Raw genomic sequence first — 25,791 nt, 5'->3', positions numbered from 1 at the left:
ATCTGCTGCAAATAATACCAGTTTCCTCCCGCGGCAGATGTTTGGGGCGATACTCCCGTGTGGTAAGAGTCCCATAGTGGGGGGAGCATGCGTGGGGGACAGGACAGGGACGGGGGAGACAAGACAGGGGAAAAGAGAGAGAGAGAGAGAGAGAGAGAGAGAGAGAGAGAGAGAGAGAGAGAGAGAGAGAGAGAGAGAGAGAGAGAGAGAGAATGTCGGGGAGAGTGAAGTAGTATGGCGCGAGCCACCAGCCCCCACTATAGCTCTCCCATCAAACATCTAACAGCCAACACAACTTGACCTACTCACCCTGACCTCCTCACCTTAATCTGCCTAACCTGACCCTGACTTGCCCATCGGCAGTGTTGCCTATCATCAGCTGCCGCACCCAGCCTCAGACAAAAGTGGTCCGAATACGCCTAGCCTCATACAACACTGGCCTACTGCACCCAGCCTCCCTCATAAAACACGGTCACGGTACATCCATCCTCAGACAACATAGGTACGGTATACCCAGACTTATACGACACTGGGCTAGTCCATCCAACCTTAGACAACACTGGCTCGGTACACCCAGCTTCATATACAACACTGGCTCAGTACACCCAGCTTCATACAACATTGGCTCGGTACACCCAGCTTCATACAACACTGGCTCGGTACACCCAGCTTCATACAACACTGGCTCGGTACACCCAGCTTCATAAAACACTGGCTCGGTACACCTAGCTTCATACAACACTGGCTCGGTACACCCAGCTTCATACAACACTGGCTCGGTACATCCAGCTTCATACAACACTGGCTCGGTACACCCAGCTTCATACAACACTGGCTCGGTACATCCAGATTCGTACAACACTGGCTCGGTACACCCAGCTTCTTACAACACTGGCTCGGTACATTCAGCTATAAGAACGTACTACATAAGAGACAGTTCAGACCAACTGATGACGTGGTAATTGCGGGCAATTAACATAAGTGTTTCCGACGGGTCCTCCAGCTCGTCCAAAAGAAGCGTTGCAATGAACATCACAATTGCCCTCGTTCTCATACATGTCAAATCATAATAAGGATATCTATTTTGCTTCTATTCAAATTACAGCTTTGTCTTATCAAGTATTTTGTTCTAATATATTTGCTATCGAGTTAATCTCGTAACATTCCCACCATATGTAACCCATCTGGTCTCTGCTATCTGCTCTGGCCATAGACAAGTCCGTCGGGGAGCAACTGATGAGAGCACTTCTGGCTGGTCAGGTCAGATCAGGTTGTGGCCACCAGCTGACTTCACAGTAACAAGCAGCACTTCTGCCCCCAGCACTTACATCTACAGCACCAGGGTGGGAGGGAAGGGAAGACTGACACTGGTGGCTTGAGAGGGGCGGGTGACAGGGAATGGAAAACCAGGACAAGTGAGTGGAGAGGATTAAGGGCAGGTGGTAAGTGATGGACGGGGGAGAAGGGAGTCAGTTGTCCTTGCAACCCTCCATTACTTACATACGAGACCATTTCAAGATTCGATCCTGGAAATTAATAGATATATGGAGAGTAAGCAGCCCGAGCTGCTGCTGTTATGCTAGCTTGTGGGAATATGTGCCTAATGACGGGATAAGAACATAAGAAGTGAGGACACTGCAAGAGGCCCATTGGCCCATGCTAGGCAGGTCCTTTGTCTGTCCACCCTACAACCAACCGCCTGAACCCATAAAGACATCCAACCTTCGTTTAAAGCTACTTAAAGACTTAGCTTCCACCACTGAGCTTGGCAGCTTGTTCCATAAATCTACCATCATACTCCCACACCAATACTTACCCGCATTCGACCTGAATCTTTTTTTTTTTTTCCCAAATGTATATCCATTATTTCTTGCCCTATCTGGTGGCGCCATTCTAAGAACTTTATTCATGTTACCTTTATTTATCACCCATTCAAAAACTTCAATCATATCCCCTCTAGCCCTCCTCTTAAGTAAGCGTAAATTCAGTCTTTTTACCCTCTTTTCATATGTGAGGCTTCTAATTCCAGGGATCATTTTTATCATTCGCCTTTGTACTCTCTCTAAAGAATCTATATCAACTGCATAGTATGGAGCCTATAAAATTGTACAGCATAATCCAAATGTCGTCTGACCAACGCAAGATAAAGTTGCAACAATACTCTAGGAATTTTATTGCTGACAGTCCTATTAATGAATCCTAACATCCGATTAGCTTTACTACACATTTTACTACATTGTTGCTGCGGTTTGAGAACTTTGCTCACCAGTACCCGTAAATCTCTTTCCCATTCTGTTTTACCTACAGTAATATTGTCCAGTTTGTAATCAGTGTTCCTGTCCTTACCCACGCTAAATGTTGTGAAGTTATCTATGCTGAATTCCATTTTCCATGTATACGCCCAATCTGATAATGTATTTAAGTCCCTCTGCAAATTCACTGAATTTTCATCCGAGTCAATTCCGGCTCCAATTTTTGTATCATCGGCAAATTCACTTAAATCGCTGTTTATCCCCATATCCAAATCGTTAATATATATAACGAACAAAAGCGGTCCCAAGACTGATCCCCGAGGAACACCACTGGCTACACTGTCCCAGTCCGATGTAACTCCGTTGATGCATACCCTCTGTTGTCTGTCAGTGAGCCACGACCTAATCCACATTAAATACACAACTCCCGATGCCGTGTGCTGCTATTTTTCTAAGCAGACGCTCATGAGGTACTCGGTCAAAAGTCATACTTAAGTCTAAGCATACAATATCATAACTCTTTCCCCTATTCAAAAGTTTCAAATACTTTATCGAAGAAGGAGAGAGGGTTACGGAGACATAACTTCCCTTTTGTAAAACCATGCTGAGAATCCCTAATGAGATCATGATTCTCCCGCATTCTGTCCGCTATAACTAATCGAGATATTTTCCCACAATAGATGTCAAGCTGATAGGACAATAATTAGAGGCAACGTAACTATCCTCTTTCTTAAAGATAGGAACGACATTTGCTGTCATCCACTGCTTAGGAACTACGCCTGATTCCAAGTTCCTTAACGCTATTGTATCATGACGAAACTGACACTCACCTTGACACAGCAAGCAGCCGGAGATCCTCAGCCAGAGATCCTGTAAGAAAAGAAACACCTTCAAAATATGTTAAATATCTCAGCATACACAACACAAATACAGAAAATGGAAACACGGATATCTGCGAGGTCGATGAGAACACAGTATAATGGCCAAAGAGAAGCGAGGAAACTCTTAGCGATATTACAATAAAATAAAAATTATTGTATCACGGTAACGGTCCTTCGTGCTACCCCTGGTGGTCAACTGGTGCCGGTCTGGAATGAAGGATACTGGAACAAGCTCAACTGGTAAGAGACGGACGCAGGAAGGAAAATAAGTCCAAGCGTATGTGAGGAATCTAATAAGATAACACAACAATAAGTCCTCGAGCACAAAGGAGGACTGTTGTAATTACCTGCAAAATTACCATATAGGGTCAGGAGATACCAAAGGGCTGTCTAAGCATGCTAATAGGTCGTACCGTCGTGCTTAAGGGTTAATCAACTGCTAGTTAAAGGACTCAAGAAGAAAAATATATGAAACATAACAACGGAAAGCTGTTTTAAACGAATAACAAAATCTTTTTCACTCCATCCTTCCACCTCCAATTTGGTCTCCCGCTTCTCCTTATTCTCTCCACCTCTGACACATATATCCTCTTTGTCAATCTTTCCTCACTCATTCTCCCCATATGACCAAACCATTTCAATACACCCTCCTCTGCTCTCTCAACCACACTCTTTTCATTACCACACATCTCTCTTACCCTTTCATTACTTACTCACTCGAACAAGGTTATTAGGTTCAGTAGGGTTGAGGGACAAGTTAATTAGGATGTAAGTCTGAATGGAGAAAAATTGGAGGAAGTGAAGTGTTTTAGATATCTGGGAGTGAACTCAGCAGTGAATGAAACCATGGAAGCAGAAGTGAGTCACAAGGTGGGGGAGGGGGCAAAGGTTCTGGGAGCGATGAAGAATGTGTGGAAGGAGAGAACATTATCTCGGAAAGCAAAAATGGGCATGCCTGAGGGAATAGCAATTCCAACAATATTATATGGTTGAGAGGAATGGGCTACAGAGAGGGTTGTACGGAAGAGGGTGGCGATGTTGTTTCCTGTGGGGCGGGGTGGCGCCAGGATTGATGAAGGCAAGCAAGTATGAATATATATATATATATATATGGTTTAAAAAGCGAGATATACATAAGTATACTTATGTAAGTAGGAGAGATGGCCAGAGAGCATTATTGGATTACGTGTTAATTGACAGGCGTGCGAAAGAGAGACTTTTGGATGTCAATGTGCTGAGAGGTGCAACTGGAGGGATGTCTGATCATTATCTTGTGGAGGCTAAGGTGAAGATTAGTATGGGTTTTCAGAAAAGAAGAGTGAATGTTGGGGTGAAGAAGGTGGTGAGAGTAAGTGAGCTTGGGAAGGAGACCTGTGTGAAGAAGTATCAGGAGAGACTATGTACAGAATGGAAAAAGGTGAGAACAATGGAAGTAAGGGGAGTGGGGGAGGAATGGGATGTATTTAGGGAATCAGTGATGGATTGCGCAAAAGATGCTTGTGGCATGAGAAGAGTGGGAGGTGGGCTGTTTAGAAAGGGTAGTGAGTGGTGGGATGAAGAAGTAAGAGTATTAGTGAAAGAGAAGAGAGAGGCATTTGGACGATTTTTGCAGGGAAAAAATGCAATTGAGTGGGAGAAGTATAAAAGAAAGAGACAGGAGGTCAAGAGAAAGGTGCAAGAGGTGAAAAAAAGGGCAAATGAGAGTTGGGGTGAGAGACTATCAGTAAATTTTAGGGAGAATAAAAAGATGTTCTGGAAGGAGGTAAATAGGGTGCGTAAGACAAGGGAGCAAATGGGAACTTCAGTGAAGGGCGCAAATGGGGAGGTGATAACAAGTAGTGGTGATGTGAGAAGGAGATGGAGTGAGTATTTTGAAGGTTTGTTGAATGTGTCTGATGACAGAGTGGCAGATATAGGGTGTTTGGGTCGAGGTGGTGTGCAAAGTGAGAGGGTTAGGGAAAATGATTTGGTAAACAGAGAAGAGGTAGTAAAAGCTTTGCGGAAGATGAAAGCCGGCAAGGCAGCAGGTTTGGATGGTATTGCTGTGGAATTTATTAAAAAAGGGGGTGACTGTATTGTTGACTGGTTGGTAAGGTTATTTAATGTATGTATGACTCATGGTGAGGTGCCTGAGGATTGGCGGAATGCGTGCATAGTGCCATTGTACAAAGGCAAAGGGGATAAGAGTGAGTGCTCAAATTACAGAGGTATAAGTTTGTTGAGTATTCCTGGTAAATTATATGGGAGGGTATTGATTGAGAGGGTGAAGGCATGTACAGAGCATCAGATTGGGGAAGAGCAGTGTGGTTTCAGAAGTGGTAGAGGATGTGTGGATCAGGTGTTTGCTTTGAAGAATGTATGTGAGAAATACTTAGAAAAGCAAATGGATTTGTATGTAGCATTTATGGATCTGGAGAAGGCATATGATAGAGTTGATAGAGATGCTCTGTGGAAGGTATTAAGAATATATGGTGTGGGAGGCAAGTTGTTAGAAGCAGTGAAAAGTTTTTATCGAGGATGTAAGGCGTGTGTACGTGTAGGAAGAGAGGAAAGTGATTGGTTCTCAGTGAATGTAGGTTTGCGGCAGGGGTGTGTGATGTCTCCATGGTTGTTTAATTTGTTTATGGATGGGGTTGTTAGGGAGGTAAATGCAAGAGTCTTGGAAAGAGGGGCAAGTATGAAGTCTGTTGGGGATGAGAGAGCTTGGGAAGTGAGTCAGTTGTTGTTCGCTGATGATACAGCGCTGGTGGCTGATTCATGTGAGAAACTGCAGAAGCTGGTGACGGAGTTTGGTAAAGTGTGTGGAAGAAGAAAGTTAAGAGTAAATGTGAATAAGAGCAAGGTTATTAGGTACAGTAGGGTTGAGGGTCAAGTCAATTGGGAGGTGAGTTTGAATGGTGAAAAACTGGAGGAAGTGAAGTGTTTTAGATATCTGGGAGTGGATCTGTCAGCGGATGGAACCATGGAAGCGGAAGTGGATCATAGGGTGGGGGAGGGGGCGAAAATTTTGGGAGCCTTGAAAAATGTGTGGAAGTCGAGAACATTATCTCGGAAAGCAAAAATGGGTATGTTTGAAGGAATAGTAGTTCCAACAATGTTGTATGGTTGCGAGGCGTGGGCTATGGATAGAGTTGTGCGCAGGAGGATGGATGTGCTGGAAATGAGATGTTTGAGGACAATGTGTGGTGTGAGGTGGTTTGATCGAGTAAGTAACGTAAGGGTAAGAGAGATGTGTGGAAATAAAAAGAGCGTGGTTGAGAGAGCAGAAGAGGGTGTTTTAAAATGGTTTGGGCACATGGAGAGAATGAGTGAGGAAAGATTGACCAAGAGGATATATGTGTCGGAGGTGGAAGAAACGAGGAGAAGAGGGAGACCAAATTGGAGGTGGAAAGATGGAGTGAAAAAGATTTTGTGTGATCGGGGCCTGAACATGCAGGAGGGTGAAAGGAGGGCAAGGAATAGAGTGAATTGGAGCGATGTGGTATACAGGGGTTGACGTGCTGTCAGTGGATTGAATCAAGGCATGTGAAGCGTCCGGGGTAAACCATGGAAAGATGTGTAGGTATGTATATTTGTGTGTGTGGACGTGTGTATGTACATGTGTATGGGGGGGGTTGGGCCATTTCTTTCGTCTGTTTCCTTGCGCTACCTCGCAAACGCGGGAGACAGCAACAAAGTATAAAAAAAAAAAAAAAAAAAAAAAATATATATATATATATATATATATATATATATATATATATATATATATATATATATATACATATATATATATATATATATATATATATATATATATATATATATATATATATATATATATATATATATGATAAAACTGGTTCTCCAATGATACAAAATTACCTTAAGATACAGTATTACAACACAAAACTCTGACATTAAAGACAGTCTCTCTCTCTCTCTCTCTCTCTCTCTCTCTCTCTCTCTCTCTCTCTCTCTCTCTCTCTAAAGGTGCTTAAAACACGTTTACAAAGTTGGCGGCCCAAAAGTTGACAATTGTGTCAACAAACCCGTGCACATTACTCAAAGTGCACCAGTAAAACGTGACCCTCCGATGAATGTTCTTTCATGGAATATGACGAGAAACGTGCTTGAGACAACGAGGAAGGAAGACGACCCTTGAGAACACTCAGATATAGGAACGAGAAGCTAGAGCATACTGACTCCTCTGGAAAGTAACGCTACTAAAACCTGGGGGATGTTGTTGGTTGGGATAGTATATGGCTGGAATGGCGTCTGGCTGGAACGGTGTCTGGCTGGGACAGTGAGTGGCTAAGACAAATGCTGGAAGGATAATCGGCTGAGAAAAGCTATCCAGTTGAGAAGTAACCAAGTGAACGAGAGGCTGAGGTTGAGAACGACAACGACCAAGACAAAATCATGAAAACGCACGGTAAAAAGCAGGTACAAGTCTTGACTGATACACACACGGAAAACAAGATCAACAGAAGTAGACTAGATTTTCCAGTGGAACCTAGTTGTTTAATACTTCGAAAACACTGGAGCAACGGAAAGTTACGAAGAATAAAAGCTGGAAGGAAAAATAAAAAGATTAAGCTAGAGGAAGAAACGAGAGATAAAAATACCAAGGAAAAAAATGGAATAAGAAACATACCCAGCTTGACCACACTCTGATATATGAGAACATAAGGTACAAACAAGAGATCATAAAGGAAGCACCAAACAATATAGATAAATAAACGGATGCTGGAAGAACTACAGAATTTAGGGGTCTGGATCAGCTCCATTAATGGTGTGTGAGGGCAGAGGACGCGCCTGGAACTGTCGCTCCAGCAATAGTGTGAGAGGGAAGGGGAGGAGGAGTGCTGCAGGCGGAGTGACGGTGCCAACTGGCTGACTCGGGATGACTGGTGGACAGTGTCACGAGATATTGGTTCTATTCTTCGTAAAGTTTCATCTAATATCAAATTTAACCACACACAAACACACATACATATACACGACATAAAAACTACAACTGCAGAGAAGGACAAACATGTACGTAACTAACACATCACAAGAAAAACTCTTCTGTACCTTGGTGGGATGCTGAGGCCACACAGCTGACACACGCGTCGCGCGCTCATCCAGCCCTCCCTCACTCCATCACAACTACTTCTGACATTCCTCAGTGGTACGGTCCGAGGAACTCATCATGCCGCTTATCACACTTTACGTAAGCCATCCGATCTGAGACACACTCAGGTTTGGCCGGTACGCGCGCGCGCGCGCGCGCGCGTGTGTGTGTGTGTGTGTGTGTGTGTGTGTGTGTGTGTGTGTGTGTGTGTGTGTGTGAGTGTGAGTGTGTGTGTGGTTGAGTGGGGGAGGGGATGGGGGGGGATGAGTGGGAGGATTAGAGGAGGCTTCATGTCTTCCCTGTATACTGTAGGTCTTGTTAGCGTCACTGAAGTTTCAACATCTTCCTCCTGCAACAGTTCCTAATCATCACTCACGATATAGCGATAAAAAATCCTCGCCTTGCATCACAACATACAAGCAGAACTCATCACAACACGGGAACAGCATTCATCATTCCTACATCATAACACAACACATAAACAATAAAAACTTGCGAACAATGTTGTGGCGGACACACTGGGGAGGAAAGAAGCAAGAACCACCCAGGTAGCCACAGTTCCCACCTGCGGGGAACTCACCACCACATTCGGCGCCATATTCATTTCCGAGAGCACTAAAAATATATATAACGTTGTGCCAATATGATGGCACGTTTTCTGGGTCAGAAGAGCAAGCAAAAGGGAAGGAAGCTGCCATCTTTCTATGTTGGAACAAAGTCTGACTCAGGCGAGTCCAGCCTGGGGGTGTCTTGAAAACTTCAGAGGTTTGTATTCAGAACCGGGTTGAAGGAACACCAAGCTAAGGAGAGTACATGATGGGTACGGCAGAGATAGTGTGCAGGAAAGGGAGGAGGAGTGGCAATGTGGATGACAAAGGAGGGAAACTGGTTACTAAGAAGATGGGAGACAAATTCGTAAGAAAACTTACTCTTACTCCGTCAAACTATCATGAGGATCGAGAGAGAAAAAAGAAAAACTAATCAACAAATACCACTGAGCATGGAAAAGCTTTCCATCCGAAAAAAATAAAAAAACAGACAATATAATAACGCACCACACACAGAGGATACTTCCACGACAATAATTCTAGGACTCTAAATTCCCAGAATTCTGAAACTTGCAGCTTACGACCTAAGTCTTATAGCTGAGCGGGGCTTAATTCTTGGCTGCTGAGTCTTGATCTTCAAGTCTTAATGGGCACGACAGCGAGTGCAGTCCAAAAGGCATAAAAGATGGTGGGTAGCTAGTTAAAGGACACCAGATGATGGTAGTCAGGCTGTCACAGACAGCTGGTGACGACAGTGTCAAGCGAGGGTAAAGAGCTCCTCCATACATACCCTCCCTCTCATACCATTACAAGGGAAGGATCTAGGTTCGCGGTCAGTTTGAAATAGGTGTGTGTGTGTGTGTGTGTGTGTGTGTGTGTGTGTGTGGTGGTGGTGTGTGTGTGGTAGTGGTGGTGGTGGTGGTGGTGTGTGTGTGTGTGTGTAACCGCTGGTAAACTCCAGGCGCACCTCTTGGGATACGTGTATCTGAGGTTAAAAAAAACCCTGATATAAAGAAACATTATAAAAGGCTTGTAGTCTGAGGTTAGAGACAGTTCAGATGCACACACCTGTGGTAGAACACAGATGCTTAACTGCACACATCTGTGGTGGAGACTGAATGTTTAGCTGCATACACTTGTATTGCAACACAACTATTCCGTAAAATCTAAACGCGAGGCGATAAATGGGAATCCGATTATACCGGAAGAACACCATTGCATCAGCATGAGTCACTGCCGGCCATCAGGCCTTGGGGCAGGAGGAGGAGGAGGAAGAGGAGAAAGGGGGGGTTAAACTCTAGGGCCCACTTGGGAGATGTTCACACGTTATTTTAACATTAGAACTTTGTGTCGTATGTCCATGTGCAGGTGACGTACATGGGATTACGACGGGCACCCGTGAACCAACGTACTAGCAAACGAGTGCGTAAACGTGGACGACCGACTATCCGTGTGCAGTAGGACTGTATGTCCATCGTTCAGACCTCCCCAGTTCATCCAGTAGCAGATGCGACACAAGAACAGACGGGCGAGGCGTCATAAGGTTCCTGGAGAACTCTAGTGAATTACTGCTACACGAAGACTACTGAACCTCGATGTGTAACTACCTATTTGCACTGTATGGGGAGGCAGTTCTGCACCCATGTGGCCCACCTTATGAAATTCCACTGACAACAGACCACTTTTTAAATTTCTGTACACTGTCCGGTCTCATACCTTCTAATTCTTCCTGTGTGGTGTGGTGTGAAGTGGTGTGGTGTGGTGTGTGTGTGTGTGTGTGTGTAACAGTGCAGCACGGTGTGTGTGTGTGTGTGTGTGTGTGTGTGTGTGTGTAGCAGGGTGTGTGGTGTGTGTGTGTGTGTGTGTGTGTAGCAGGGTGTGTGGTGTGTGTGTGTGTGTGTTTAACAGTGCAGCAGGGTGTGTGGGGTGGTGTGGTGTGGTGTGTGTGTGTAACAGTGCAGCAGGGTGTGCTTCTATCAACAACGGTTCGCTGCCCAAGTCTGATGTACACCATGAAGGACGTATGAAAATACATCGATTTTGAAAAAATCCTGAACGACTGATGCTGAACAAACCACATTAAACCCTTGCTGGATTGCCAGACGGCGGAGGCGGCTAGGGTTGTAGTGCAGCAAATGTTTTAAATGGTAAATCAACCTTCAAGAGCATTTCATTGGTGGTGAGAGGGAGATCAACTGGCCAGACTCTGCAGTGCTGAAACGATGGGTGACGTGAGCTCATCAAATGTATCTCGCAACAAAAGGAGAGAACTTAACGATGGAAATTCAACAGGAAGAAGCCAAAAGTCATTATGATTAAGTACATACATAAAGGGACATGTGAAAATCAGATCTCAGGAGACCTGATGGTCGATAATGAGGTTATCTGTTGTAATGTTCAACATATAGTGGTTAAAACAAGATAGCCAAGTGAATCACTGAAGTGTACGCAAGTGGCTGATAATTCTTAATCAAAGGTTACATAAAGCAGTGCGTGCTCGGGTGGACTGGCCTCCTGTGCCACCACTACATGTAGTCACGCCAGGACTAGAGCGGTGCTTCTCAAGCTGGTAGTGAGGGCTACTGGGTACGGGCCGAGGGAGTGCGGTGTGCCCCAGGAGCAGTACGTTCATATATCATTGTTTCCTTTATCTTTGATTCGCGAGTACATGTTGAAAATGAGAATGCTCTGTATGTATGTAATTACTATTTGTACAGCACGCTGTGGGAGTTTTACACTCGTGGTGCCCCATCTGTTGAACCCTCTCTAACGTCATATAGATTTTTAAAATCATATGTTTGCGAGTAAGTGTATATGTGTACGTGCCAGTACGTGTGGATATATGTGTGGATATGTACATGTTTATATATATAAATGTCTGTTGTATGTTTATGTATATGTATGTATATGTTGATATGTATACGTACGTATATGTTGATATGTGCATGTATGTATATGAGCGTGTGTGGGCGTTTATGTATATAAATGTGTATATGAGTGGATGGGCCATTCTTAGTCTGTTTCCTGGTGCTACCTCGCTGACGCGGGAAACAGCGATTAAGTATAATATATATATATATATATATATATATATATATATATATATATATATATATATATATAGAGAGAGAGAGAGAGAGAGAGAGAGAGAGAGAGAGAGAGAGAGAGACGACTATGAGAACTTGGCTAAGAAGGACATAATTACCATGTGCGTCAAGGACTGGCTAACCTGGACGTGGGCGGCCAGCAGCGCCGGCAAAACTCTGGGAAAAAACAACTCTCTTGGCTCTTGATCTCCAGTGAATGAAAATGATTATCATAGCGGCCGAAAAGATGGAAGTTTGAATCCAGCAGTCGAGGGGGACGACACCGTTGACGGAAACAAATAAAACTTCAGAATACAATTTTCCGAGGAGGAACTTACGGTTAAGTTTGTACGTTAGTGAAAAAAAAACAGCAGCTGCAGACAAACAGCTTCCGAGGCAGGAACAAGCAAGATACTGGAAAGTTTGACCTGACCACAAGGTCCCATAAAGGTGTCTCCTTGATGGAAACACAGTAAATGAGAGTGAAATAAGAACTGGTAGAAATACTACTTGGAAAACTATTAAAACATCGCTCTTGAAGTTATTTGTCATGCAAAAAAAAAATATATGTGGTGTTTCACCGGAAAATCGAGACCACATTTATGGGTCTTTTGTATCAAATTCTTTAGATGCAAGACAGACCTATATAATGTTTGACAAGTACCTGATCCAATTTTTCGAACTATAATGAGCGTTACAGTGAGACTCTTGACGGACGGACAGAGCGATCCCCAATAGTCTGACATCTTTTGCTGACGATACAAAAAGCAGTGGTAAAGGTCCTCAGAAACAGGACGATCAAAAACTCACATAAAACATACATAATGTATTCTGGGCAATGCCAGGGACAAAACCATATGTTAATCCCCTCGTGCACTCACTCACTGATACTAAAATTCACTCACTCAACGTTCCCAAAAGAGCCGACCTTCGTCTATGGCCATTAAGCTCAAGTGTGTTCCCTTGTCAGGACAAATCTGGCTTAGTTATCCATTAACACTCCGTTTTCTTTCATAATGTAGAGAACACAGGTGTGTTAGTCAACTTACCGTAGGGCAATAACAGGTACATACGAAGCAAGAAGCAACAAAGTTTAGCCTGACTTGGGTATGTGAAGATCAAACTGGAAATCAAGTTTGGTGATGGCAGCTTTACCTCCTCTCAAGAGAGAGAGAGAGAGAGAGAGAGAGAGAGAGAGAGAGAGAGAGAGAGAGAGAGAGAGAAGGGGGGGGGGGGGGAGGTAGCAACAAGATGACTGGCTTTCGACACTGATGGCAAACACGGGGCAGGCCAACCATCCATTAAACAGCAGGTCATGTCACAAACACTAGGGAAAACTGGTCATGAGGAGGGTTGACTCAGTCTACGGGCGGCTCCGAACCCCAGACCGGTGAAAGATGACCACAAAGCAACCATATCGTCAGCAAATCCTAGTTTGCCCAATGTTCCGCTGCTCCAACCCTCCGTCACCAAACTGTACCGCCCTAACAACCTGGCAACTACTCCCTACACCCAGGTTACTGCTGCCTACGACCAAGCTACTACTGCCTACATCAAGGCTTCTGCCGTTCCTTACATACAACCAGAAATACTCAAAGTTAGGTCGTTGATCCTTCATGAGATTCGTTTGAAGCGAGTTTATGGCAACATACAGGTGGACACTGCAGGGGTTGGTGGTCTGCCTCCTGTCGGGCAGCCAGGCAGCCCTCACGTGACATCTCGACTGATTTGATGGCAAAATCATCCCTAAATCCTCTCATTTGAATTAAACGAAAACAGTCTAAAATTCAACAACAATTTCTTTCAATGTAAACCAGTAAACCTGGAGTGCTCAACTCAACACTATAATCTGAGGATGAAGATATGTAGATGCCCTGACGCGCTGAGAGGCTTACATCGTGATTTGGACTTTTTTTTTTCTATCTTGTATGGCTGTGTTGCACAACGACTGGGAGTCGTAATATTCGGGAGGTTCAGGATAAGGATGTACCACATCAGAGGATGTAACATCAATTAAACGAAGTCATTCCCTCATACCTGGAGATAAATATATAATTAACAATGACAATATAGCAGAGCTAATGATAGCACAGCTGGCGTAATGACAGTATACCTCATCTATAAACATACCATCCACTCACAAACAAGTACAAATCCTCATCTAAACCATCGGCATTCAAGTAGTCGTACGTCCAGACTCCTCTCTTTTGAAGTCAGACCTTTCAAGCAAACTGACATTTTGCAGGTTATTCTCTTTGATTGATAGTAACCTTTTAATCATTCGTATTAGCATGGCTCTCAGCCCAGGCAACTAAATTCCCAGATATCACATCATGAAGTCTTCCTCTAAGTATATGTGTGAATTTTCATTAGCGTGTCACAATAAGGGAGTTTAACACCAGTTATACCCATCTATCAACGCCATTTGGTAAACTTGTTACCAGGTACCTATTCTATCAACTAACCCCTACGGGTGGATGAACAGCTGGGTTGACTGTGAAACGACTGCAGCAACCAGGATTCTAACGTATTCGTTCGACTTTAGCGACCAGTGAATGCGTTACTGTCAAGAACGCTAACCGCTACACCATATATACATACCTCAGCTTATGTAAAGAACTCATTTATAAAAAAAAAAATAAAAATATAGATAAAAAACAAAACAAAGGCGTCGGCTGTGAGCCGGTTGCCGTACCAGGGATTCGAATCCGGACCCGTGAGATTGGTGGGTTGCAATGCTGACCACTGTACTACGATTTGTGTGATGACCATTTTGTTATCAGTATTTGTGTGTTCTAAAGCGAGTTTTACTTTATATATAACACGTCTATTTCGAGTCATGTACACGCCCAAGCCTAAGCTACAAACCCATTTATCGACCAGTCCCGACGAGAGGATGAACACTTAGGTTGGGTGTGGGCCGACTGGCACGCCCAGGATTCGAACCTATGTAGGTCTGATCTCGGGCTAGCCCGTGTGTGGGTGTGTGTTGTATCAACAACACAAAAGAGTAATACAGACATACCGCACCACAGGTCAACAGCGCTTTCCGTACCCAAGAGCTATGAAAATTTATTGATAACATCCTGAAATTTGCTCCGAATGCCGGAGACTGGCTGCTGTGATGTCCTGATGAAGTTATGGCATGACAAAATGTAGCTAAAACCACAGACTGTATGATCTAATAACGACCTGTAGTTGCAAGTTATAATTTAGATGGCCCACAGATATCCTGTAACCTGTATAATGAACCTCATGATCCGCTTACGTCATCCTGTACTATATGATCTGCTAACCTCATACTGTAGCGGCTTAGCCAGCCCAGTGAATCCTCGATGACGTCACACAATAACCTGCACAACAAGCCAGAGAAACAGTCATCATACCACACCCAGTACAGTGAATCATTACGTCATGTAACGCTCGATGTCATGGCAGAGGGTGGAGAGGGAAGCACCAAGCGCACCACAGCCTCCCTGGGTCGCGGCAGAAACTACGGGATTCTACCAGCAATAATGTGGAGAGAATCTGTAAGACGCCTCTTCCTAGAGGCAGCCCAGCTTTAGGCCACACAGCCCTCCACTAGCCTGCAGATCTTGCTCACTTTTCTCTACCTTCTTCCTCCTACCTCTGTTCGTTTTCATTCCCTCTCTTTCCTCCATCTCATCATTACTAGTATATATTTTTCTTACCTCAGTTTACTCTTTCAAGTTACTCATGTTTCTTTCCTCCTTTTGTTTCACTTCTTTGTCTCCCTTTCTCTCGTCTCTCTTCTTGTTCGTAAGTCTGCCCTTCTCTGTGGGCCGCTCCACAGGCTCTCAGCCACCATCACGACTTACTCCCCAAAATGATAAGTCGACACTAAGGATGTGAGGGTCAACACAGTGTTGTGGCAGCGCAACACGAGAGCTTCAGCCAGATGTTACGTTCTGGAGGAGGTGGTGGTGTTATTTCCGTATGTTATAACTTACAAACGTCTTAATATAGAACAACAAACAAGATTATGATGTTCTCTTTACTCACCTGCCTGGTGATGATCATTAGAAACCAGACATCCTAGAATGTGAAGTCTTGACATCAAGGGTCAACATAACCAACCCATCCGTGTACAGTGATAGGTAAGCGAATCATCCTCTCATCTAATACAAAGCATTACGGCAGTTAACCCCATTACATAGCAGACAGAGCATTGTATCAGTTAAAACAAATGATCCCAGTTTTATTGAAGGTTTATAGGACAAGTACAGCGGCTGATCGTGATTATCTACACGATCCATACAATTTACCCTTGTCTGTATATCAAGGGAAAGTCGTCGGCTTCACACCGTATACCTCACTCAGCAACACACACGTACTAATTCATTTCGTGTACTGACATGGTACAGCCTTACCAACGGTGACTTTTACTGAAGGTGTACCCACAAGCAGCCGAAGTCCGGTAAAAATTATACAACGCGAAAGGTCATCAAATACCTAGGATACGGCGGTAAACCCACTACGCTGATTACATTTCAGTAACTCCTAACAAATGCAATGACTCATAATAAATTCGACAATGCCCCAGTACTGTACACGCGGTACAGCCACATTCGTTTCGTGACTGTCAACTATTTTCCTTTACTCTAGTGAGAGACCAAAACCTACTGACGTTCCGCCCACCTTGTGACCGGGAGCAACTGCAGGAAATACATTTATGTATATAATTCTGCAGGAAAGCAGAAAGAATCTCGAGAAGCCTAGAGGCTTCTTCAGCTTTAAATCTGAGGGTAGACAATTCTCCATCCTATTATTTCCAAACACACTCCCAAGTAACAATACCCAGGTTACAATAACAAACATATGTAAACTTTGCATGCAATATGTATTCTGTTCTCATTATGTATATATATATATATATATATATATATATATATATATATATATATATATATATATATATATATATATATATATTTTTTTTTTTTTTTTTTTTTTCTTTTTCTTTGTCGCTGTCTCCCGCGTTTGCGAGTTAGCGCAAGGAAACAGACGAAAGAAATGGCCCAACCCACCCCCATACACATGTATATACATACGTCCACACACGCAAATATACATACCTACACAGCTTTCCATGGTTTACCCCAGACGCTTCACATGCCCTGATTCAATCCACTGACAGCACGTCAACCCCGGTATACCACATCGCTCCAATTCACTCTATTCCTTGCCCTCCTTTCACCCTCCTGCATGTTCAGGCCCCGATCACTCAAAATATTTTTCACTCCATATTTCCACCTCCAATTTGGTCTCCCACTTCTCCTCGTTCCCTCCACCTCTGACACATATATTCTCTTTGTCAATCTTTTCTCAACTCATTCTTTCCATGTGACCAAACCATTTCAAAACACCCTCTTCTGCTCTCTCAACCACACTCTTTTTATCACCACACATCTCTCTTACCCTTTCATTACTCACTCGATCAAACCACCTCACACCACATGTTGTCGTCAAACATCTCATTTCCAGCACATCCACCCTCCTCCGCATAACTATCTACAGCCCACGCCTCGCTACCACATAACATTGTTGGAACCACTATTCCTTCAAACATACCCATTTTTGCTTTTCAAGATAACGTTCTCGACTTCCACACATTTTTTCAAAGCGTTAACCATGCGATTGTCTAGGACAATCGCATGTTTACCAAATAGCGTCCTAGTTTCGTCTCTTCGACGTATATCAACTAACTATTTTATTTCTCTATTGTGTCTCCCCTGATGAAGTGATTATTACACGAAAGTGCACTTGGGAACTTATCGTGTTTCATTTTCCCAGTGGACTCATAGGAATATATTCTTTTTCTTTTAAACTATTCGCCATTTCCCGCGTTAGCGAGGTAGCATTAAGAACAGAGGACTGGGCCTTTGAGGGAATACCCTCACCTGGTCCAATTCTCTGTTCCTTCTTTTGGAAAATTAAAAAAAAAAAAACGAGAGGGGAGGATTTCCAGCCCCCCCGCTCCCTCCCCTTTTAGTCGCCTTCTACGACACGCAGGGAATACGTGGGAAGTATTCTTAATCCACTATCCCTAGGGATAAGGAATATATATAAAGGAGATGGAGTGAGTATTTTGAAGGTTTGTTGAATGTGTTTGATGATAGAGTGGCAGATATAGGGTGTTTTGGTCGAGGTGGTGTGCAAAGTGAGAGGGTTAGGGAAAATGATTTGGTAAACAGAGAAGAGGTAGTGAAAGCTTTGCGGAAGATGAAAGCCGGCAAGGCAGCAGGTTTGGATGGTATTGCGGTGGAATTTATTAAAAAAGGGGGTGACTGTATTGTTGACTGGTTGGTAAGGTTATTTAATGTATGTATGACTAATGGTGAGGTGCCTGAGGATTGGCGGAATGCGTGCATAGTGCCATTGTACAAAGGCAAAGGGGATAAGAGTGAGTGCTCAAATTACAGAGGTATAAGTTTGTTGAGTATTCCTGGTAAATTATATGGGAGGGTATTGATTGAGAGGGTGAAGGTATGTACAGAGCATCAGATTGGGGAAGAGCAGTGTGGTTTCAGAAGTGGTAGAGGATGTGTGGATCAGGTGTTTGCTTTGAAGAATGTATGTGAGAAATACTTAGAAAAGCAAATGGATTTGTATGTAGCATTTATGGATCTGGAGAAGGCATATGATAGAGTTGATAGAGATGCTCTGTGGAAGGTATTAAGAATATATGGTGTGGGAGGAAAGTTGTTAGAAGCAGTGAAAAGTTTTTATCGAGGATGTAAGGCATGTGTACGTGTAGGAAGAGAGGAAAGTGATTGGTTCTCAGTGAATGTAGGTTTGCGGCAGGGGTGTGTGATGTCTCCATGGTTGTTTAATTTGTTTATGGATGGGGTTGTTAGGGAGGTAAATGCAAGAGTTTTGGAAAGAGGGGCAAGTATGAAGTCTGTTGGGGATGAGAGAGCTTGGGAAGTGAGTCAGTTGTTGTTCGCTGATGATACAGCGCTGGTGGCTGATTCATGTGAGAAACTGCAGAAGCTGGTGACTGAGTTTGGAAAAGTGTGTGGAAGAAGAAAGTTAAGAGTAAATGTGAATAAGAGCAAGGTTATTAGGTACAGTAGGGTTGAGGGTCAAGTCAATTGGGAGGTGAGTTTGAATGGAGAAAAACTGTAGGAAGTGAAGTGTTTTAGATATCTGGGAGTGGATCTGGCAGCGGATGGAACCATGGAAGCGGAAGTGGATCATAGGGTGGGGGAGGGGGCGAAAATCCTGGGGGCCTTGGAGAATGTGTGGAAGTCGAGAACATTATCTCGGAAAGCAAAAATGGGTATGTTTGAAGGAATAGTGGTTCCAACAATGTTGTATGGTTGCGAGGCGTGGGCTATGGATAGAGTTGTGCGCAGGAGGATGGATGTGCTGGAAATGAGATGTTTGAGGACAATGTGTGGGGTGAGGTGGTTTGATCGAGTGAGTAATGTAAGGGTAAGAGAGATGTGTGGAAATAAAAAGAGCGTGGTTGAGAGAGCAGAATAGGGTGTTTTGAAGTGGTTTGGGCACATGGAGAGGATGAGTGAGGAAAGATTGACCAAGAGGATATATGTGTCGGAGGTGGAGGGAACAAGGAGAAGAGGGAGACCAAATTGGAGGTGGAAAGATGGAGTGAAAAAGATTTTGTGTGATCGGGGCCTGAACATGCAGGAGGGTGAAAGGAGGGCAAGGAATAGAGTGAATTGGAGCGATGTGGTATACCGGGGTTGACGTGCTGTCAGTGGATTGAAGCAAGGCATGTGAAGCGTCTGGGGTAAACCATGGAAAGCTGTGTAGGTATGTATATTTGCGTGTGTGGACGTATGTATATGCATGTGTATGGGGGGGGGTTGGGCCATTTCTTTCGTCTGTTTCCTTGCGCTACCTCGCAAACGCGGGAGACAGCGACAAAGTATAATAAAATATAAATAAAATATATATATATATATATATATATATATATATATATATATATATATATATATATATATATACATGTGTGTGTGTGTGTGTGTGTGTGTGTGTGTGTGTGTGTGTGTGTGTGTGTTGCTGGAATCCGCCTGCTTGAGGTTACACAGTTAGGATGTATCATTGTCACGACGAATCAAAACACATTCTCCTGAAAGAACTTCTCACTTCGGGAGGTCATCATGTCCCTGCTGTATTGTAGCGTATTCCTGGGGCTGTAGGATGAATAATGTATATGTGGATGACCATAGGCTCGTAGCTAACAAGGTGTCTCCCTGCATAAGCCACGAGAGAGTAAAGGTTCAGGGGGGACAACTACTGATGGTTCACAGTTCTCCTCAACCAAAGCCCATGATATCTAAATGTCTCGCCTCACATCCACCAGACAACAACAAAGACCCACATCTTACTCATCTCATTCTGAAAACAAGAGTTCAAAGGAGCTTCCGAGACTATAGACACGCGTTGAAGGCGATATGCATCACCACCAACTGTCTGCACACCGGTGACACAGCAAGCAACGTTCCATAACAACTAAACTGTGGCGAATAATTTGATATTCATGCAGACACTGTGAAGTGTATTCTCGTGTTCTCAGGACTGACGGGAAAGTATCTATATATGGTAAACGTTTATCCATGAAATACCATAATATTTGTACTAAAAGATATTCATTTTTCAGAACTGGCAACCCTCACTCCTCCCACTACTCTCCCCCACACCCACCCCCTTCCCAACAATGACCTGCTTGGGACTTGATAATCACTCCTAATATTCATTCCTTTGCAAGACATACTGAACCTCCTGTAATGACTAGCATTGGTGATGACTGAACTTGATCTAAGATTGATCAGGCGAGTGTCCACTAAGGCTATCTTGATCATCGACAAGTTTCACCAATACCTCCAGCAAGGTCATCTGATTTACTTGGTCAAAAATGACCCAGTTGACAAGGCCTCCTGCGCACAAGTCAGCAAGGCAACACTATACATCTCACGACACGCTGAACATTATACACCGTTGACCATAACGCACGAAAGCCTGGCAACACTGCACGCGTAAAGACACGCCAGACATCAGCATATAGCCAGCGCCCGACATACAATGATGCACAACGCTGGAGGCATCTTCACTATAGCCAGAGTGGCAGATGAGTCACGTGATCGTGCTGTACGTTGCCGAGGGGTCGACACATGCATAAGGCTGATCTCCTTCAACGATAACGCAATAACCACTACATTCACCGTAGTAAATCACTTAACCTTGTGAGACACTTGCAATGGACACTTGATAATTTGATTACCTCCACTGTGTTCGTAGAGCCAGTGGTGATGAATCATCCACTTGTCTGAACAAATGGGTACTCACAATCTACTGACAGGCACTAGGCAAGGGCAAACATCGTCTCGTTTAACCAAAAACCATCCATCCGGACCCAGAAGCACTTGAAACTCTTCCTCTCTATTAACAAAACAAACATTCGGCTCCTGCCTGAAGCAACAGCCACCACCGGCACACATTTGGAGTCAGCCATAACAAACCACCGTCCACAGCACCTGTCTTGTATCCGAAAGCCCCCTTCCACAGTACTCATCTACCGACCGAGGGAAAGAAACAATCGTCAGGGAATAGAAATAACCGCCAAGGGAAAGAAACAACTGCCAGGGGGAGGACATACTTGGGGGAAAAAAAAATGCCAGAGGAAATAATTGCCAGGAGAGCGACATACCTACCAGGGAAAAGAAACAACTATAAGAGGAAATATAAGATTTGTCATGGGAAACAAACTGCTGGGGGAAATAAAAAACTGCAAGGTAATAAACGACTCCCAAGGAAAGAAACAACTGCTAGGCCACAAACACCTATCTGAGAACAAACAACTGCCAGGGAAACAAACACGTTTCTATTCATATTCCAGCAATGCGTCAAGTCGTCAGTCACCAGGTTAACATGTGATCTCCACCCATGAGACGACAGCAGCCGCCTCCCTCCCTAGAGCTTTCCAAGCGATACATCCATCGTGGCCCAGCAGCAGCTGGGGTGAACCCCAACCTCCATGCAAGGCAGCAGCTAACGGGCATCTGTGCTTCAAACAGAACTATCTGCTATCCTTAAGGCAATTAAATGTGTTGATAGTCTCATTATAAGCGATTCTCTTTCACCATTCAGTGCCTAACTCGTTTTACTATGACTGTATTATGCTCGTGTCTGAAACAAGACACGTGTGACAAAATCATTCATGCTGGGCATAGAGTCCACTTTCTCTGGGTTCCATCCCATAATGAGTTCAGAATATACTATGATAAAGCTAATGAACCATCCCAAACCTCTGCCTTGAAGGATGAAGTTGAATAACCTCTGGGCCTACCTGTGAGTAGCATCACGACCATTATTCAAAATGAACATGAACAAAATATCTTACGATTAAAAGGAAATGAAATTAACTCAAGCAGGTCCATTTACAACCACAATATTATGTGGAAAGGGATCTGTGATTTCAGTGCATTACACATGACAGCTAGAGACTGAGTGTGAACGAATGTGGCTTTTGTTGTCTTTTCCTAGCGCTACCTCGCGCGCGCACGGGGGGAGGGGGGTGTCATTTCATGTGTGGCGGGGTGGCGACGATAATGGATGAAGGGAGGAAGTATGAATAAGTACAAGTGCGTATATGTATATGTTTGTGTATGTATGAAATGTATAGGTATGTATATGTGCGTGCGAGGGCGTTTATGTGTATACACGTGTATGTGGGTGGGTTGGGCCATTCTTTCGTCTGTTTTCTCGCGCTACCTCGCTAACGCGGGAGGCAGCGACTAAGTATAATACGTGAGAAGTATTCTTTCTCCCCTATCCCCAGGGATAATATATATATATATATATATATATATATATATATATATATATATATTTTTTTTTTTTTTTTTTCATACTATTCGCCATTTCCCGCGATAGCGAGGTAGCGTTAAGAACAGAGGACTGGGCCTTTGAGGGAATATCCTCACCTGGCCCCCTTCTCTGTTCCTTCTTTTGGAAAATTAAAAAAAAAACGAGAGGGGAGGATTTCCAGCCCCCCGCTCCCTTCCCTTTTAGTCGCCTTCTACGACACGCAGGGAATACGTGGGAAGTATTCTTTCTCCCCTATCCCCAGGGATAATATATATATATATATATATATATATATATATATATATATATATATATATATATATATATATATATTTTTTTTTTAACTATTCGCCATTTCCCGCGTTAGCGAGGTAGCGTTAAGAACAGAGGACTGGGCCTTTTTTGGAATATCCTCACCTGGCCCCCTCTGTTCCTTCTTTTGGAAAATTAAAAAAAAAAAAGAGAGGGGAGGATTTCCAGCCCCCCGCTCCCTCCCCTTTTAGTCGCCTTCTACGACACGCAGGGAATACGTGGGAAGTATTCTTAATCCCCTATCCCCAGGGATAATATATATATATATATATATATATATATATATATATATATATATATATATATATATAGTTTCACAAACAATAAACACGATGTTGTTGGCCGACTTTTGTCCCTCCTGCTGAAAATGATCAGACTAAATGTAAACTTTGCCAACAAAGAAATTCCCATACTTTGCAACGTTATATACTTGACTGATGTAAAATCAGTAAGTTCACAGATGGTTCTAATCAATTACAGGATACGTGCACACATTTTATCCACAATAATGTTCTACCTTGGAAATTTGAGAAGTATCATAACTTTGCTTATTGTAAAAAGTTATTTTGTGATCTATCTTGATACTTGATCTAATCATTGCTGTTCACCTGTTCTAAAATTCACTTATCATGTAAACTGACGAAAAACCAATTTTGTTGCCTAAGCCACGTTACGACTTTTTTTTTCACTTTTTACCCTATAATGTATTACACTCATTGAGTTCCAGTACATGGAACTTTAGTTCACTCTGCATCATCTTTTGCGCCATCGCCTACAGGATGGGTAGAAGTGCACAATAGAACAGCTGCTCTTGCGGCAAAAATTAAAATATAATCTTAAAATTACTCTAAACACAATCGATGAAACAGAAGAAAATAGTTACGCAAGCCTTTTATTTACACTCTACTCTACCAGTTTTATGTATACAAGCATAACCATCTTCATACTAAAGGAACCTGTCACTACTGCGCCTCCAAGTGAGAGTTATGTTAATCTAGTCGACCCTTCGCCTGACCACTCTCTGTCCGTCGTTAAAAGTTGGTTCATTCATCATCTTAAAAGTGCGTCCCAGCAACATACATGAGTAATTGCCACATAAGTCTAATTACCGAGGACGTGTGAATGTTTGGCGAGCGATTCACTTCACCGTTCACGGTATTTTCTGTAGCATGACAACCTTAACACTACCCGCTGTAAACATCATCGCTCCTGCAGTCCACCATTAGCAACATTAAGGCTGATTGATCCGTTACATCAGCCAGGATAGCCAAACATTCTTCCACACAATAAAGTTCCCAGTCATGCATCAGGCAGGTCCTGGCCCCCTACCACACCGGCCACAACACAAGGATACAGTCACACCACACCGGCAACCTCTGATGGAAAGGCGTGACGCGAGTGAAGGGGTCATGCATCCCGTCGTAAGCTGAACTACCCGGGAAGAAATAATGTTTTATTTGAACTATAAGATAGTCAGTTGAATACAACCTATTGTTACTGTTCTTGTCCCTACGTACATCGAGAAAAGTTCAAGACAGGTCACTACTTTAAGAGAGTCACTTGGGCATTACGTATGTCCTTGATAAACGAATAACTTGAGACGTCTACCGCAGCACACTCATATGTGAGAAAGCATTGCAAAAATATACAGTCTGTCCATTGATCATCCCAGATGATATCGATAATTAAATTGAATAACGTCATACGAACAACAATTGAATTTCAAGCTTATTAACAGAGGAATGAACATTAACATGTTGCAGCCTTTGACGGCGGCCACACTGCTAAGCAACGGCCTCACTCATCTGCTTGCAAGGAAATATACCGGGAGCAGCCTTAATGACTCTCTGGCGGTCGCGATTTATCTTTACGTAATAACTTCCGCCCAGCTGACCTACATAACGACTTTTCTTGTATTACGGAAAAAAAAAGCTTTATAATACGTCGTATAACCTTACCTCGCTCAGTCGTGGCGTGGATACATGCATTGAAAATTTACAGGTTTCCACTGTAAACGATAATATAAATCACTAAATCATTAAATTTTACTCGGCCTTGGTGAATCTAGGTTACATAAGATAAATCTGAGGTTATTTAGTGCAGTATTTTCTTCTGCAACCCATTAGTTATCAGCGGATAAGAACTGTGTGTTATATATATATATATATATATATATATATATATATATATATATATATATATATATACTATACTTGATCGCAGTTTCCCGCGTCAGCCAGGTAGCGCCAGGAAACATACAAAGAATGGCCCATTCACTCATATCCACATATATACATAAACGTCTATATATACATACATATACATATCAACATATACACATACACATAGACATATACATATATACACATGTACATATTCACACTTGTTTGCTTTCATCCATTCCTGGCGCTACTCCGCCCCACAGGAAACAACATCGCTATCCCCTGCTTCAGCGATGTAGCGCTAGGAAAACAAACAAAAAAGGCCACATTCGTTCACACTTCGGTCTCTGGCTGTCATATGTAATGCACCGAAACCACAGCTCCCTATCCACATCCAGGCCCCACAGACCTTTCCATGGTTTACCCCAGACGTTTCACATGCCCTGGTTCAGTCCATTAACAGCACGTCGACCCCGGTATATCATACCGTTCCAGCTTACTCTATTCCTAGCACGCTTCTCACCCTCCTGTATGTTCAGGCCCCGATCGCTCAAAATCTTTTTCACTTCATCCTTCCACCTCTAATTTGGTC

The 25,791-nt window shown here is 43.3% G+C and overlaps 1 protein-coding gene across 5 annotated transcripts in view; it reads right to left on the bottom strand.

Annotated features, from left to right (window-relative positions):
* Trpm (transient receptor potential cation channel, subfamily M) overlaps positions 1-25,791 on the bottom strand; it is a 246,533-nt gene that overhangs the window by 175,814 nt on the left and 44,928 nt on the right. For 4 of the 5 annotated variants that reach the window (XM_071660313.1, XM_071660310.1, XM_071660312.1 and 1 more), the window contains exon 2: positions 3,083-3,122. The gene's annotated coding sequence lies outside the window, so the exon portion shown is untranslated. Of the gene's footprint in view, positions 1-3,082; positions 3,123-8,191; positions 8,235-25,791 lie in introns of those variants that run through there. The other variant, XM_071660311.1, reaches the window with a different exon arrangement.

Source organism: Panulirus ornatus, chromosome 69 (assembly GCF_036320965.1).
Source record: "Panulirus ornatus isolate Po-2019 chromosome 69, ASM3632096v1, whole genome shotgun sequence".
Taxonomy (NCBI): Eukaryota; Metazoa; Arthropoda; class Malacostraca; order Decapoda; family Palinuridae; genus Panulirus; species Panulirus ornatus.
The sequence above is the reverse complement of the archived record's forward strand: the minus strand, read 5'-3'. Positions and strand labels throughout refer to the sequence as shown.